This window comes from Mchenga conophoros, linkage group LG2 (assembly GCF_057382185.1).
Source record: "Mchenga conophoros isolate Kocher_MC1m ecotype Shallow Benthic linkage group LG2, M_conophoros_male_GT1.1, whole genome shotgun sequence".
NCBI lineage: Eukaryota > Metazoa > Chordata > Actinopteri > Cichliformes > Cichlidae > Mchenga > Mchenga conophoros.
The window spans coordinates 8,955,919-8,972,043 of NC_140527.1; the positions used below are offsets into that span (position 1 = coordinate 8,955,919).

At 41.4% G+C, this 16,125-nt stretch overlaps 1 protein-coding gene across 1 annotated transcript in view; it reads left to right on the forward strand.

Moving 5' to 3' along the window:
- The first annotated feature begins 3,703 nt into the window (after positions 1–3,703).
- The window catches only part of pcgf3 (polycomb group ring finger 3), a 77,255-nt gene continuing 64,833 nt past the window's right edge, over positions 3,704–16,125 (forward strand). The window contains exon 1 of the mRNA XM_085285634.1: positions 3,704–3,838. The gene's annotated coding sequence lies outside the window, so the exon portion shown is untranslated. The remainder of the gene's footprint in view (positions 3,839–16,125) is intronic.

Sequence of the window (16,125 nt, forward strand, 5' to 3'; positions counted from 1 at the left end):
TAAACTGCACCCTGCATCGGTGTTAAAATATATGTAAATTTAAGATATTTCCAGATCTAAGGTTGAATCATAAGGAAGTAATGATGTTGTTCGTTACTGTTGAGGGTTTTGAGGGATTTTCTCCATCCTCTGTAATCCATACATTTTAGCATACATGTGCATGCAATGGTTTTGCTGGTCTCACCCATGGACTTGATCAGCTTGGCAGATGTGACCAGTCTACATGAACCACACTAAGTTTGTAGCCGGGGGGGACTATTAAGTGGTGACAGTTAAATTTGTGTCAACAAGATTAAAAAATGAGCATGCACACAACGATTCCACATATTGCACCACAGCATAAACTGGCAAAGGTCACTTCTTCAGGCTTCAAGTGTCGTTCACATTGCACCTGCGGAATGTGTAACACTTGCCATCAAAAAGCAGCGCTGACATGCAGATTATGTTATTTTATTATTTTATTTATGAGTAATCAGAAATATGACTAACATGACAGAAAAGAATGAATGCAGAACTAAAATGTAGTACCCCAATTTGTTATTCAAAGTGACAAAGACTGTCTTTTTTAGCTATTTATTCTAAAAAAAAAACTGATGTAAAAATCAAACAACACACAGTGAAAAGACTTCCATTCACTGAAAACATGTTTTTAAATCATAGCACTGAAATTATAATGTATTTAACTCAGTCTTGAGATACAAGTTATTGTCTTTTGTATGTTGATGAAGCGAATTAGACTAATCAAACTAATCAAAAGTGTTGTAAAATGTATGGTTGTCTTGGAGACTTTGCCATTTACGTGTCTAAATGAAGGTGTAAAGCAGTTTTATATGAAGGTAAATTTGTAATTTCGGGGTTTTTTTTGCATGCACAAAATAAATGTGCTGTGCTGTAACAAGTTTGTGTGCCCAGGAATGTCTTTGCGTCAGCGAATCAGTCGACGTGACTCACCATTGCACTACTGCAAACTTTTTTTCTTTTAGCAGGAGCAGAGTGAGAACTCTTCACTCTTTTGTCCTTATTGACGGCACATGACCACAGCTCCGCCCTCTCTTTAACCCTCTGTGACTCAGTGTGGCAGTTCTGCAGCTCTGATTCACAGGAAAGTCGCGTGGAAAGAAAGTGAGAAATCAGATCAGTTCTGCTTTCATTTATTTCACCTGGTGTAAATTGCAGACGTGTTATGTTATCCATTAACCTGAAGACATTTGTAAGTTCAGGGACAGTTTTGATCAGCTGTTATCATGACTAAAATGAAATGCAGTTAAAAATGTTGGTGAACCAATAATATGTGTTTTTTATAAATAATAAACAGCCATTTATGATCTTGTACAGATCATCGTTGAAGTCTGCTGTTGTAAATCTCAAGCGATTTGACAAACAGATTTTGATCCAGATTTCTGGTAGGTGTTTAAGAGAGCACTGCAGGTGGTCTCACTTATGAATTTAAAAACAAAAGGGCTGTAAAGAAGAAGGATTTTCCACAATTTGGCATCCCCAAAACTTATTCTTATTACTGGCTTATTTCCATGGCTGGATTAGCCTCTTTTTAGAGAAATGTGCAGGGTCCCTTTTGGCTTCCAGCTTCATCATTTCTGTGCAAGAAGAAGACGACCCTACATTAATCAACAGACAGAAAAAAAATTAAAACCATACAATATTTTAAAGAATTGTCTAATAAATTATAATATGATGGAGGTTTATTTGTTTACATAGAGAAATTAAAGCACAATTTTACAACCCCAACAGATTTTCTACTGAGAACTGATTAGACTATTTTATATAGAACCCAAAATAAAGGAAGCTTCAAAAGTAATTTGACCAAGAACAATTGGAAAAATTGATGGTTTGCTGCCCTGGAACCAGTTTTGGATCCTGGACAACACAGGATAAGGGCCACTGCCTGATTCACATAGCACCTAGCCTTCTGTGGGAAGAGGGCCCCCATAAAGATGGGCTCCTGTGCTTCACTTAAGGCCATGTGAAGTCCTGGTGGAGTTTCCCTTAGGAGAGCCTACCAGAGACAAATTGCTTTTGACAACACAGCTCATGGGAGCTGTCAAGTATCACAAACCCCTCTGATGCAATAAGGTGACAATCTACGCCCCAAAAGGAACCATTTTTCAGTTTGCTGATGATGCCTACATGGTGAGCTGATTTGGGCATATCCTAGCAGGAGGAGGCCCCCAAGCAGAACCAGGATACGCTGGAGAGAATATGTCTCTCAGCTGGTTTAGTTAATGTCCTGGTGTCCTTCCAAAAGAGCTGGAGGCAAACAAAATCTTCAAATTCCACTTAATGATTTATTGGTCAAAAACCTCTTATAACTTATAAACTATGAGTCTTAGAAGCACAATGTGCATCAACAATACATAGAAATACATATAAAAAGATTTAAAATATCACATGACTTCTGACCTCTCCTTAAAGGTCAAGAATTCACCTGATGGTCAAAGTGATAATAATGATAATAATGCTACATGGAGCTATTTATCTTTCTCACTGACCTTGTTTGTGCTGACAACAGAAAATGCTATATGAGGATGATAACGATTATGTTATTTTATTAGAATTTGTTATTTACATTACAGTAAGAGGTTATAATTGTTTAAATACATAACATTTTTAATACACGCATAATTTTCCTGAATGAGTGGAAAGTTTTAGAAAATACCCAAAACTGTGACCTAAAGACTTTTGTCACTTGATAGTCATTACTAAATAATTAAGTGAATGCGATGTATGTGCTACAACATAAATAATTTAAAGTATATTAAATGGTAAATGGCCTGCATTTGTATAGTGCTTTTCTAGTCCCTAAGGACCCCAAAGCGCTTCACACTACAGTCAGTCATTCACCCATTCACACACACATTCACACACTGGATTTCAGCACGTCAGATAACAAAAGCTTGGACTTTGCACTTGTTTTTACTGCACTGCTGACTTCTTAAATAAAAATAACATTAAAAAGAATAAATAAAACAAAGTGAACATATACAAAATTCAAAACTAATTCCACTTTTATCTTTTATCACTTTTATTATTTTTTAAGCGAAATGGACTGAAACTCTGCGTTCTGTCAATGTAAAGACATTAAACTATACATTTAATCCCCGTGATTTCTTATGATAAGAAAAAAAGAAGTGTTTCAACAGCAGGTCTCAGTTTTTCTACATGATAAATGTGTCAGTTACAGAAAACGTTCTGGTAGCTCATTGACCAGACTATCTTGTATTTATAAACCATGAAGTTAGGTAATTCAAAGGAAATGTTCCTGTTTTTTAAACCGAAATTTCTAAAGCAGGTAGTGTAAAACATAATAATAAATGCCATAAAACTTATGAAAATACACTTAGAAGTCCAAAATCCATGCACTCCTTTACATTTTCAAAAGCCTTCCACTGACCCGCTTGTAGTCTTTCACGGACCGATTCTGGCCCCTGGTCCTTATGTTTGACACCTATGAAGTGCAACCTGGTGTTGCTATAAATTTTTATTGATTAATATGAAAGAATTCAAATAAATAAAGTATTTACAGCTTATAAACCCATAATAAAGAAAATGGTGCCAACTCGATAATCAATAACAGAATCAGCGGATCGATTTTCCGAAATTTGCCGCCCTCGTTCAACTCGCGCCCCTCTTCCCCCCTCCCCCGACTCTACCGCCTCCGGCTCGGTCGCTTGGCCGCTCTGCGCATGCGTTCTGCCGCTTCGAGAGAACAGTTTCGGCCTGTTCCGCGACCGCTCGGTCATTTTCGCCTCTTTGTTTTACTGATAGTGGATTTAACTCGGATTCAACCTAACATCCAACGGACCGTGCTGCTCCCAAACAGGTTAGTTCGTCTACCTGCACTTCTCCTCCTCATATGTCCGTGCTCGGCGGGTGTGTGGCCGGTTTACGGTCCCGGTTTGCACCCCCTCCTCTACATTTTTTGCTTGTCTCTTTCCGCTTGGTGCTACGGGGCACGCTATACGTGTTGTGTTATGTGCCTGTGTGTGCGTGTGTGTGCGGTAGTGGTGGTGGTGGTGGTGTATGACCGGGCCCTGCAGTTGTAGACCGGGGATGGGGGTTATTTTTGAGGAGGTAAAGTCTGCCGTAAAGGTGGCTTTAATGCTATCCGGGATGCACACGGTTAGCCGTCCCGGAGAGGAGGCTCTGGCAGCAGCCTGTCTGCCTGTCTCGTCATGTTTAAATGCTGTTGTTCTTCTAAACCAAACACCAGTTTTTGCTTCCCAGTGAACTGGAATGTTCTTGAAGGAAACAGCTCATGGTCCACCATTAGGCTCACCACCTCCAACACCTCCTCCCTCTCCTTCTCCTCCTGCTGTTGTTGCTGTCCAAAGTTCAGAGGAGGATCTGTGTGTGAGGTTCGGATTAAATGGAGACACAAAGTTGATGCCTTTTCTTTTCCCTCTGGGTGGATGTCGCCCCTCACAACCCTGCTCCTCCTGCTCCTGCTGCAGCAAACCCTGGGTGACATTGTGAGGGGGAAGGCGTGCAGCCAACAAGTCTGTGCAGCGCTTTTATTTGTACGTACATATGTGTATGTGTGTGTAGGGGGAGATGCGGATAAGGATCAGCTTTACACAAGCCTTTTAGTATGGTGGAGTCAGTTGGACTGAATCCAGGTTTAGATGCGAGGGTTTCCCTTAACTTTACACCACGAGGAGAATCTGCAGCCTGGGAAGCATGCTGTGGGTGATTGCAGGTTGTGTCTAGGTGAGAAGTGGGTCCAGTTTTCTTAGGAATTAATATGCACGGTCACAGACAAAGTTTTTGTGTCAAAACCTGTCAAATCAAGCCGTTTTTAAGTGTAACCAACCATCTTATTGTCAGAAAATGTGCTCTTAAATTGGATGCTAGCAGTGAGATTTATGTGCACATGCCTGTTGTCAGAATTTGGTTGAAAAATCAAAAAGCCTGATCACGTTTTCTTACATACATATGCCATATTTAGTTACAGTTAAAAGTTTGGTTAGTATTTAAAAAGAATGGTAAATGGCCTGTATTTGTATAGCGCCTTACTAATCCCTAAGGACCCCAAAGCGCTTTACACATCCAGTCATCCACCCATTCACACACACATTCACACACTGGTGATGGCAAGCTACATTGTAGCCACAGCCACCCTGGGGCGCACTGACAGGCAAATTCATTTTGAGAAATGTGCTCATGGTTCGGATGTTTGAGCAGAAATGCACGTGCACATTCCAGTATTCACAGTTTAGATAAGGGTAAAAAAAAAGGTTCAAAAGTCTGTGAAATCATGCCTTCGTTTTGTCTGCATTGGAGCCACCCTACTGTCAAAAAACCCACTCCTCACTTGCTGTTCGCACTAAGAGCTTTATGTGCACAAGCCTGTTGCCGTCTTCATCTGCTGGAGGGGAAACTTTGTCCTTTCTTACTTTAAATCTGAATTGAAAAGCAGGATTTTGCCTCTTTAAGAACAGATGAAGGCTGTCTTGGTCCAATATGCATCCTATGGCTAAGTGTAATGTAGTGTATAAAGTCTAGAATGGGAGAAATTGTTTATATTAAATTCTGAGAAGGTCATTTAACTTCTTTTTAAAACAGAAGTTATGAAAGACTGAATATTTGTTCATTTCTGTAAATGGTGTAAACAATCCTGTACAGCAGTCAGACGGAGAGTTTTGTAGTTTAACGTTTAAGTGTGACGTTGCTGTCTCACAGTGGAATAAGGTCATCACAGAAACCACTGTTACACACAGCGGCACATTTTTAAAATCGCTAAACAAACAAAAGCCAAAAAAACAAATTCAGCCTCCCTCTTGCATCGACGTCTAGACATCTTTTGATCTGCAGGTTACCAAATCAATGCTCATGCTGACTGTAAACCACAGGCCGTCAGACTGAGCAGACTTTTGTTGCACGGAAACCAGGGTGCTCATCATGCCAGTGATGAATTCAAGCTGCACCTTACAGCAACAGAAAGTTGACCTCCATAACCTCACTGACGCCATTTGATTCAAAACGTTGCCTGATGTTGGATGGGTGAATAATTTCGCTGCTTTTCGGAGTCTTGATAGCTTTGATTCGCCTGAGATGTCTCTTCTAACCTGCAGCCAGTGTGCTTGTGTTTAAACAGCTGAGCTGCTTTCTGATGCTTTACATCATCACAGAGGGAAGAGATGCAGCATTTGGCAAGGCCAGGTTCTCCTTGATGGGGCTTTCACTCACTCTTTTTGTTTTCTTCTGCACTTCAGTTTAAAGTGAGTTGCTGCTATTGTCTGTCACAGCTCCAGCTTTTAATTTAGGTTGTAAAACACTTTGATTCACTTTAAATTAACTTCACTGAGCCTCTCAAACTGTGCTTGCATTTACCACATGGTATAGTTGCTTCATAGCACTCCACATATCCTCTTAGTGTCTACTTTCATATCGGGTTTCTGCTGACTTTGCAGGGGAACCCTAAATTACCTGCAGCTTTTCTTTAGCGCCGACCTCTGACCTGGATTCAATGACACCTAACGAGGTTTTCTAACATTACAGTGAAATTTCTGCATTTTCATCAGTGGTTAATGGATACAAATGGCCAAAAGAACACGAAGCTTGACCTCTTTACCCCGAAACATGCATCTCTGCACTGTTTTAACAATGTTAATGGTCCCACTGGGCAGTCTGATAAAACTGTCCGCCCTGCAGGACAGGCGAGCAGTATACGACCTCTTAAAGCATAGCGCTTCTTGATAATGAGAAAACTCAATAGTAAGTGAAGCTCCGGTAGATATAGCATTTGTCTCTTTCCTTGGACAGGAAATGATCTCGGGCAGCTCTCTAAATGAGCTGCTGAACGACCGTGGAGAATCCCTCGCCTGCAAATCATGCTGCAGCTCAGCGAGGCTGATCTCACCCGCTTCAGCGCTACTTTCGCTTTTTCCTCCTTCACACGGTTTCTTTGAACATTCAGTAATGGGAAATGGACACAGTATCACCCCTTTGGTTCAGTCCTTGCCCATCTTTACAGGTCATATACCGGCAGCAGTCCTAATTGTGTGTGTGTGTGTGTGCAAGGTTCTACAGATACTGATAAGATGATGTGATACTGTTGGAATTTCAGGAAAAATTAAATTAGAGGTATCAGATGGGTGCAAAGCAGGATTGTGTGATTAGTTGGTGATTTTTGAAGTAGCAGAAGTTGAGGGAGGCTTACATTCTTTACAGGACAGCACCTCCTTTTTAGCTGCAGCTGTGTGCTTCATGGATGCCTCTGTGTCAAGGAAGAGGTGTCATTGAAATTAATGATCGCTGGGAGGGGAGCTGTCTTTTTATAATGCAGCAGTTGTCAGTCTGATGTGGCCTGAAAGCGCGGTCATGTCACCATTTAAACCTGCAAAATAACTTCCTAATTTTTAAGTTGAGAGAACGCTGATATGCACATTGGAGCCACACTGAAGTCTTCTTGATTGTAGTACCAACTGGCGATTTTGCTCTTTAGGGAAAGGTGCAGAACGAGCTGGTTGACCTGTTGGCTCAGGATGTTTCTGGCAGCTCATTAATGTGGCACTGTCATTTTCCGGTGCAGCTGTCTAACTGGTGTTGTACATTAATGAAACAAGAATCAATTATTTAACTGACTGGTATTTTTGGTGCCTACTAGCAAGGGCAGCCAAATGTAAACTTGAGGTTGTTATTATGGCCTATAATTATTTTTTTAAAGTAGTGCTGCCTCCTTGTAGTAGAGTGGAATTTGGGACAGGTCTAACCTGAGCAGTTTTCACTCATCAGCTTTGGGCTTTTTTCCAGGAATCAGGTTGGGATGCTTTTCCCAGTATCACATGTAGTACGCAGCAGGAAATAATCCACTTCAGCCATGCTCCATGTGGTTTAGGTGAGGGGAGGAGCCTGGATGGAGCATGCAGGCGACTGCTTACTTTTCACCCACTTGCTAGTGGTGAATGTGCCGGTCTATTAGCTGTGCTTTTTGTACACTGACTCATCCCAATATGGACTATGTAGAAGGATGCTGGCAGGTGAGATACCAGCTAATGTCCAACCCGACTGCACCGAACATCTGCGCTTTCACAACCACTCCAGTCATTAATTCCTGGAAAGACTCAGGGCTGCAGCGCATGTGTGCAAATGGCTCCAGAAAATTTAGTTTTCTAGTTTCTGTTTAATATTGAAAAACAGTACATTTAGCTTTAAACCAGGATTTCTTTGACCACAAGTCAAAACCAGTGTCTAGACACAAAAAATGAAACCAAATGAGATCGAAACTCAAGATGAAAGTTGAGGGTGTGTTTGTGCTTCAACTGCTTTATATTCTTCAACTAAGGGTTTTATTTTTCTCTTCTTTTATTGCTTTTTAAAAAGTCTTGCATAGGTCGTTTCACACAACAGGAGCTGTTGTTGTTACTTAATCACTAACAGCATCTTTTTCTAGTGTGATCAGATCTTAGAGTGATTACAAGCTGCTTTCACACATGAAGAGGAGGCACACACATCACACACATCAACAATCTCCTGCCAGGAATCTGCTGATATTTGTCAGTACTTATATTAATGCTATGATTTTTTTTTTTTTTACTCCTTATACTGAGGCGATCATTGTTATTCTTTCGCTAATAAACTAAAAAGCTGAGACAAAAATGTAACGCGAAATCAACACGAGGAATTGATGGTGCTGAACAGGCCAATCATAATTGCTGTGGGCTTCTTGGGAGGTGCACATCAGGGTACGATGCACAGTTCCTGCTGAAAATTGGACATGATGAGGAATGAGAATAGTAGTTTTGAATCCACATGTCTTGTCTCCTGGATACTCTACCCAGCAGAAGCCTCAAGTAAACCTAATGAGCTTTATAGTAGTGAGAAAGTCAGCTGTGACCAATAACCTGGCTATGTTCTCCTGACCTTGTCCAGATTTCAAGTCTGAAAGCAGTTTTATTGTAGCAACAGAATGGGACGCAGCATCTGACATTCCCATGTTATTCTCCATAGATAACGTTAGCTAATGCAAACAGCAGCCAGATTCTTTGAAGAAAATTTAACATTTCCAACAAACCCAGGGTGGAACCAGGTGGAATTATCTATTTTGCAACACAATTTAGAAAGTAGTTTGTTTTCCTGTGTTGTTATTTACATAAGGGCACATAAAAAATCTCAGACTTTCTGGCAGACTTTTTCATTTATTGCATAAACACAGTGGGTTATCTGAAGCAGCCATAAGGCCAGAGGACAGAAGGAGACACTTAAAATCGGTACAGACTTGCAGTGAATGTTTTTGAAGCAGCTCGGTCTGCGCTGGCTCTGCTGATAAGATTCATGGCTGTGCTCAGGCTTTCGCAGATCCTATCTGTTCTATGTCAACATCTCAAATAGCTGGTTGTCAACAGGTGGTGTGAATTTAAATGGTTTGCTTTGCCTTTGTGTTGACATTAAAAACATTCCCTGACATGCTAAGTGCTGCATTCAGGTGGATGAAACGGCAAACAAAAGACGCCTGTGTTTCACGTCCTCATTCTCCTTTTTGTCTTTAGTTATCTGCTTAAATGTAGATGACACGACCGCAAGTTTGTTTGTGTTAGAATAATTGGTTAAGTCGTTTGTAGTATTTCAGGATGCATGTAGCATAGTGACAGGGTAATAAACAAGCACAGCGTGGCTTCCAGACTCACTTGTTAGTTCAGCCAGTTTAATGAAGACAGGAAGACGGTGTACGTTAACAGCTCTGATGCACAGAGCTGCTCTGGAAAGGTTTCTCTTTCTGTGCTTTCAGTTTATGTCACCTTCCCTCTGGCAGCCATACTGCAGCTCTCCAGCTGCAGCTGACTGATTTGCAGAATATTTGGTAAATCTGCTGCACTTGTTTTCACTTGTAAATGATATTTTAGCACTCTGAGAGTGCAGACTTTGTATTGAGATCGAGTTCCTTTTGGATACGGGCTTGTGGCTCAAAGTTAGGAGTAACTAGCAAGTGGTTTGCAAGGTTAGGCAGCCAAAAAAATGCTAAACATTATATCCAACCAAGATCAATATTTGAGATGCTTGCTACACACCAAACAGGAGTTTATTGTTAAAATATAAAGATGGCGATTAGGGCTGCCACGATTAGTCGACTAGTCACGATTATGTCGACTATTAAAATCGTCGACGACTAATTTAATAGTCGACGCATCGTTTGAAGCTTTGTAAGATCACAAAGGACGCAGGAATGAGTAGTAGGATTTAAGAGTGTAATAACGGACTGAAACAGAAGATGGCAGCACTGCATGTACAAGGATGCCAGCTGCCGTTAAACCCCGAAGAAGAAGAAGCTGTGTCCCAGAATTCATAGCGCAGCCCAGCGCAGTTGTCAACAATGGCGGCAGCTAGTTAGTTTTAATATTACTCTTATTATTCTTTCTGGGTCACAAAATAAACGTTTAACATATTTTCAGGCGAGAATGTAGCTGTGTAAACCTCAAATATCTGCTCAGTTTATCAAGACACCACATATTTTCAAAAGCGCTCCGACGTTTTCGGAGACGTCTGTTACCCACTAGCTCGTTAGCTAGCCGGGGGCAAGGCTAACTAGAGCCGTGAGAACACCGGACTCACGGCAAATCGTTTTCAAACCCACCGCCGTCTTTCGCTAGTCAGGTTAAACATATATATATATAAGTCACTTAGATAACTTAAAAATGTTATTGTTTGGCTTTCTTTAGTATTTTATTTGTTCCTGAGTAAATCGGTTTGGCTGAGATTAAAGTTATAGTTTTTGCACAGCTAAAACTGTCAAGCAGACAGCTGATTATCAGAAGTGTGAGACGCTGGAGAATATACTCCGGTGTCCTGTTATATTTTAGAAAGCAAGGAGTTTATTAAACTTCACCGAAACAATCTGCAAATTTCATTAAAAATTAATAAACTACCATCTTGTCTTTATTTTTAGTTAGCACAAACACTTCAAGCTGTAAGCTAATGATAGTTATATAAGACCAGATGCTGCTGGTGCAATAAGCTGTACGTCCAATGGATGATGATCTGATTAGTCGACTAATCGCAAAAATAATCGGTGACTAGTCGACTATCAAAATAATCGTTTGTGGCAGCCCTAATGGCGATGCAGCTTTCTGGTTCACAAACCCAACTTTTATCTAAAGGTGCAGCTGTAAATCATTATGGTCATTATCCTCTGGAGTCCAGAGGCTCATTATTTAAACTCCTCGTAGCTGTATGCCATAAAGTTATGATCGGGAAAAATGCAATCAGTGGTTTTGCCAAGTAACCTTGAACACAGATATTTCTTAATATACACCAAAATATTCAGAGCAGCGATATCTGTATAGATAAAATACAGGTTCTCAAAGTATGCCCTGGGGGCCAGTGGTGGGACTTGGTAACGTTTTGTGTGGTCGGCAAGCTTGATGAGACTTTCTAACACTAACGTTACAGATGTTATCAAGCGATGCTAAAATAAAGGTACAAGGATGACAGTTAACTGCAAAAACCACAGCTTCTTTAACAGACACATTGGAAACACTGACTACATGCACTCAAAAGTTTCCCCATCCTCAAAGGTGAAGCTATAATTTTTTTATTTTTTTGGCCTTTTAGCCTTTATTGGATTGAGATGGTGTAGATCAGCGGACCCCAACCCCCGGGCCTCAGACTGGTACCGGTCCGTGAGTTGTTTGGTACCGGGCAGCGAGAGTTGAGGCTCAGGTGTGAAATGTATGGTTTTTATCGGTTTTCAGTGTTATTTTGTTATCGTTTTTATCGTTAACTCGGTGTCCCTGGGTCTTTTCACGTGTGTTATGAATAAATCTTCTTTTTTTTGGTACCGGTACTAGTTTTATTTTGTTGTATTTATCCGCAACACCTTAAAGGCCGGTCTGTGAAAATATTGTCGGGCATAAACCGGTCCGTGGCGCAAAAAAGGTTGGAGACCGCTGGTGTAGATCACAGATGTCGAACTCCAGGCCTTGAGGGCCGCTGTCCTGCTTGTTTTCCAACTAACCTGACCTTGTAGCTTCTTATTGGCAAAGCACACCCGATTCAGGTAATCAGCAGCAGGCATGGCAGGGCTATCTCAAAAACTAGCAGGATGGTGGCCCTTGAGGACTGAGTTTTACACCGCTGGTGTAGATGGACAGGAAAGTGGGGAGAGAGAGGAGAAGACATGCAGCAAAGGGTCGTGGGTCAGACTCGAATTGGGGCCGACTGCTCTCTGGCCATTCGGCATATGGTCGCCTGCTCACCCACTGAGCTAAACCAGGACCCACAAAGCAATAATTTTGAGCAAAATGCAGCTGAAATATACAAAATCCAAGCACATTCATGAAAAGAGTCTCGTCAGTGCTCTGCGTGTAGCTTATTTGGCAAGTCTCAAGCAAACACCAGTGACAGCACTGATTAAAAATTTTCCAGTTTTTCTACTCTTTATGTTCACCACCACCATCTTAGATTGCTAACTTGGTTGGGCTGCTCTGACTTTCGAAGTAGTACGAGCTGAACGGGCGTCCCACATTAGCACGCAGGCTTCTGACGTAATCTGGAATGCAGCATAAGCCCAGTTCCAGACCGAAAGATTAAGACCTTCACCGAACCACTAGTCTTAATCCCCGTTTTGGCAATTGAGCACAAGTGTTTTTTAAATTTTTAATAGCAGTTTCTAGTCAAAGATATTGTCTCTTATACGCTGTCAGCCAAAATAAAAAGTCTAATGCTGCTAAACAGCTGAATCCACATTCACAACAATGTGCTGTTTTTATGTGTGTTCTGTGGGAGAGCAGATTTTATTAACCCGCAGCTCTCAGTGATGCCAGGTTTGTGATTTAACTGCAAAGGCTGTAAAATCACCAAAATTCAATTATGTAACTTCCCAAGCTGTCAGTTGTATTGCAGTCTTTTATGTAGCAACCTATCGCCATGCCCTAAGGACAAAGGCGGTTAATCCAGTGCTGAACATGTGACTTGTTAGCTCGTCATAGACCACATGAGTTTGAAAGTAACAAATGAACAAAACTTTCAGTTAGTTTTGTGTTTTGTTTTTTTTTTAGACTTGCCGCCCAGCTTTCAGTCGAAGGATCCATAAAGTTATGATGCATAAAGTTACTCAAGGACGTGTTTGAAAAAGGTTGTGACCACATCGAATCACCACTGTTGTCTTGCCTGTTTTGATTTTCTCCCCTCAAACTAAGCTGCAGACATACAATCTAACAGGTCAGCTTTTATTTAGTTGTCAGCTGTTTGATAAAATGCGGTCAAGGGTCAGCCAAGGTCTGACTTCTCCCTGAAGTCCAAAAAGAAGCGTGGCACAAGTGACATTACTGTTTAGCATCTCTGTCCTTTTAACAAGCCCAGAAAGCCTTTTCTAAGTGAACGTCGACACGCCAAATGAGGTATTAATTACTTGCTTGCCTTGTACTTTGGCCAAGCTCGTACAGAGCTCTGATAATAACTCTCATCTCAGGATCTGTGTGTGACGCGCCCTGTCTTTTTCCCGCGGCCGCTAGCCCACAGTTTGTGGTTAAAACTGAGAAAAGCAAGACGGGACTACAATTCTGCCAGCCTGTTAACCAGCAAACCCACGTAATGGCTCATTGCATTCTTCCTGTTGCAGCAAGCTTCTTCTCCACCACACACTGACTGGTGCATTTGAATATTATAATTTATGAAACTAAAACAGGAAGTTTTAAGTATATGGGTGTAAAAATTAACAGTGTGAAGCTGTGATTCTCCATCCTTCCTGTAAAGACTGCAGCGTGCCAACAAGCGGGCATATTGTTTGGGTTTAAATATGCTTTAATGGTGTCGGTGGAGGGTTTTATGTGTAAGTACGTTGTAGTTTATAGTTTGTGCCTTACATGGGTTGCTTTCATTTTGCTTCGTCTTGTTGCTTTGTATTGTTTGAACTGTTTGACAAATGTAAGGACTTTAAAGATATAAATTTGTGCTTTGTGAAGTTGTGACTTCACAGTCCGTCACCAATCACGTCAAACTACACAAACATACGTCTATTGCATTGATGCTAGTCTTTGGTTAAAGTCCTTCAGTTTTCCTTTATTCCCTTTATTAAAAGTAGAGATTAAAAGTAGTAGCACTCTTTTTAGTCTTAAGTCAGCTGGACTTTTTTAGGTTAAAGTGCTAACGACAGCCATGACTGGATAGAAAACGTTCAGACACAGTTCTCCTGAATCGACTTTATTTATCTTGCTGTCAGTCAGCTGTAAAAGCTCTAGACTTCAAAATAATTTTGTTTTGCCACTCATACCTTGCTAGGGATGGGTATCGTTTAGGTTTTATCCGATACCGGTGCCAAATCGGTACTTTTGAAACGGTGCCGGTGCTTAAACGGTGCTCGAACCGGTGCTTAAAGAATGGAGAACACAAACTTTGTCCAAAAACCTCTCATGTTCAGCTGGTTTTTTTTGTAAAAAGATAACAATGTGTGCCTTTTCTGCAGCTATGTGGCATATATGGTATCACTCTTGGCTGGAAGCAGTGCTTAATCAATGGAAAAAACACAAACTTTGTCCAAAAACCTCTCATGTTTAACTGTTTTCCACTTTTTCTTTGGTCATTTTAGCCTTTTTGGCCAGGGTGAAGGGAGTATCTGCCATCAAACAAGAAGACAGCCGCATGTAGCTATGATGATGTTTGCTAGTTCACCTTACCTGCATTAATGTAATAACGTGGTTAGCCTACTCAACGTAAATTACACACTAACAACATTAAGCTACTCACGCAGAGAAGAACGGCTGCTGCTGCATCATCATCCTCATCATTTCTGCTACACTGGCAGGGCTAGGGGCCAGGACTCTATTCCTCGGGTTTTTGGGGGATGTTGCTCCGGGTCCGATAACTGGCAACCCACCCGACGTGCACGGTGTGAGGTCTCGCAGCAGGCTATCAAATACGGCGCATTTCTCGGCTTTAAAAAAAAAAAAAAAAACTCTATGCGTCGCCAGCTGTTTAATCGGATTCTTGGTGTTACCTCCTTTGACAGTATCAGCTTAAAGCACTTGTTGCAGGCTGCTGAGTTTGCATATTTTGCTGTGAAGTACAGCCAGACTTTTGACCGCTTCGCCTTGGGCATTTTTAATCTGTAGCTCTGCTCTAACAGAACGTACGTACCTGGCCCCGCCTACTATCCTCGGAAACGTAAAATGATTGGCTAGAAGTGTATCACAGCTCAGGAAAAAAAGCACCGAAATAAAGCACCGAAATGTGTGCTGCTTTTCGGTCTGGTTACTACCGTTTATGTCAGAACGCACCGGACACCAGTACCCATCCCTATACCTTGCCTTCAACTATTTAAAGTGAAGTGACCGATGTCTCAGTAAAGGTTGGTTGTCTCCTTCCCCTAACACCATCAGAAGAGGCACCTCTTTGACCTGGAGACCTTTTTCTCAGTAGGGTGTGGATGTTTATTTTCAGGTGTAAAAGTATAAGACAGAAATTACAGTTTTAGGTCTTGTTAATTGGTGATAAGGGTTAATAGGCTGTGAAACCATCAAGGTTAGAGCTTTAGGAAGATATGTATTAGAGATGGACCGATCCGATATTACATATCGGTATCGGTCCGATACTGACCTAAATTACTGGATCGGATATCGGAGAGAAATAAAAAATGTAATCCGATCCATTAAATATCAAAAAAGCACCTCACAAAACTTGCGACCTGGCGTAACTCTGCTCATAACAGTAGCACGTCGGAGCAGTATGCATCACGTGATAGAGTGGCTGTGGCGTGCGAGACCTGTCAGCGGTCTGGTTGTGTATTTGGAGCCTGGCTACCAAACCGCCATTTCATCTCCGAGAAAGTTATCCCAGAGAGAAGTAAAGCAAGTGTGTAAGTTCATCTCTGAATGTTTGTAAAGCATTCCAGCGTTAGGCTCAACAACCGATATATGGAGCGACTGCCTCTCTCTCCCTCTCCTGCTGCTACTTCAATCGTGAAACTGATCAATGATCAGCTGATCGGCTTTTCTGTCAAGAGTCCGTCTCTCTTGTTTGTTTATCACCCACTTCACGCCAGAAAGAGGAAACCAGCGGCTGAACAACAGCAGCACGTTTAAGCTTGATAAGCTGTTGTTAGAATTTATTTAATAGTACTTTCTACACCAGGATCTTTTTCTGCGTAGCTGACGGCTGGTAACTGTGCAGGGGCGG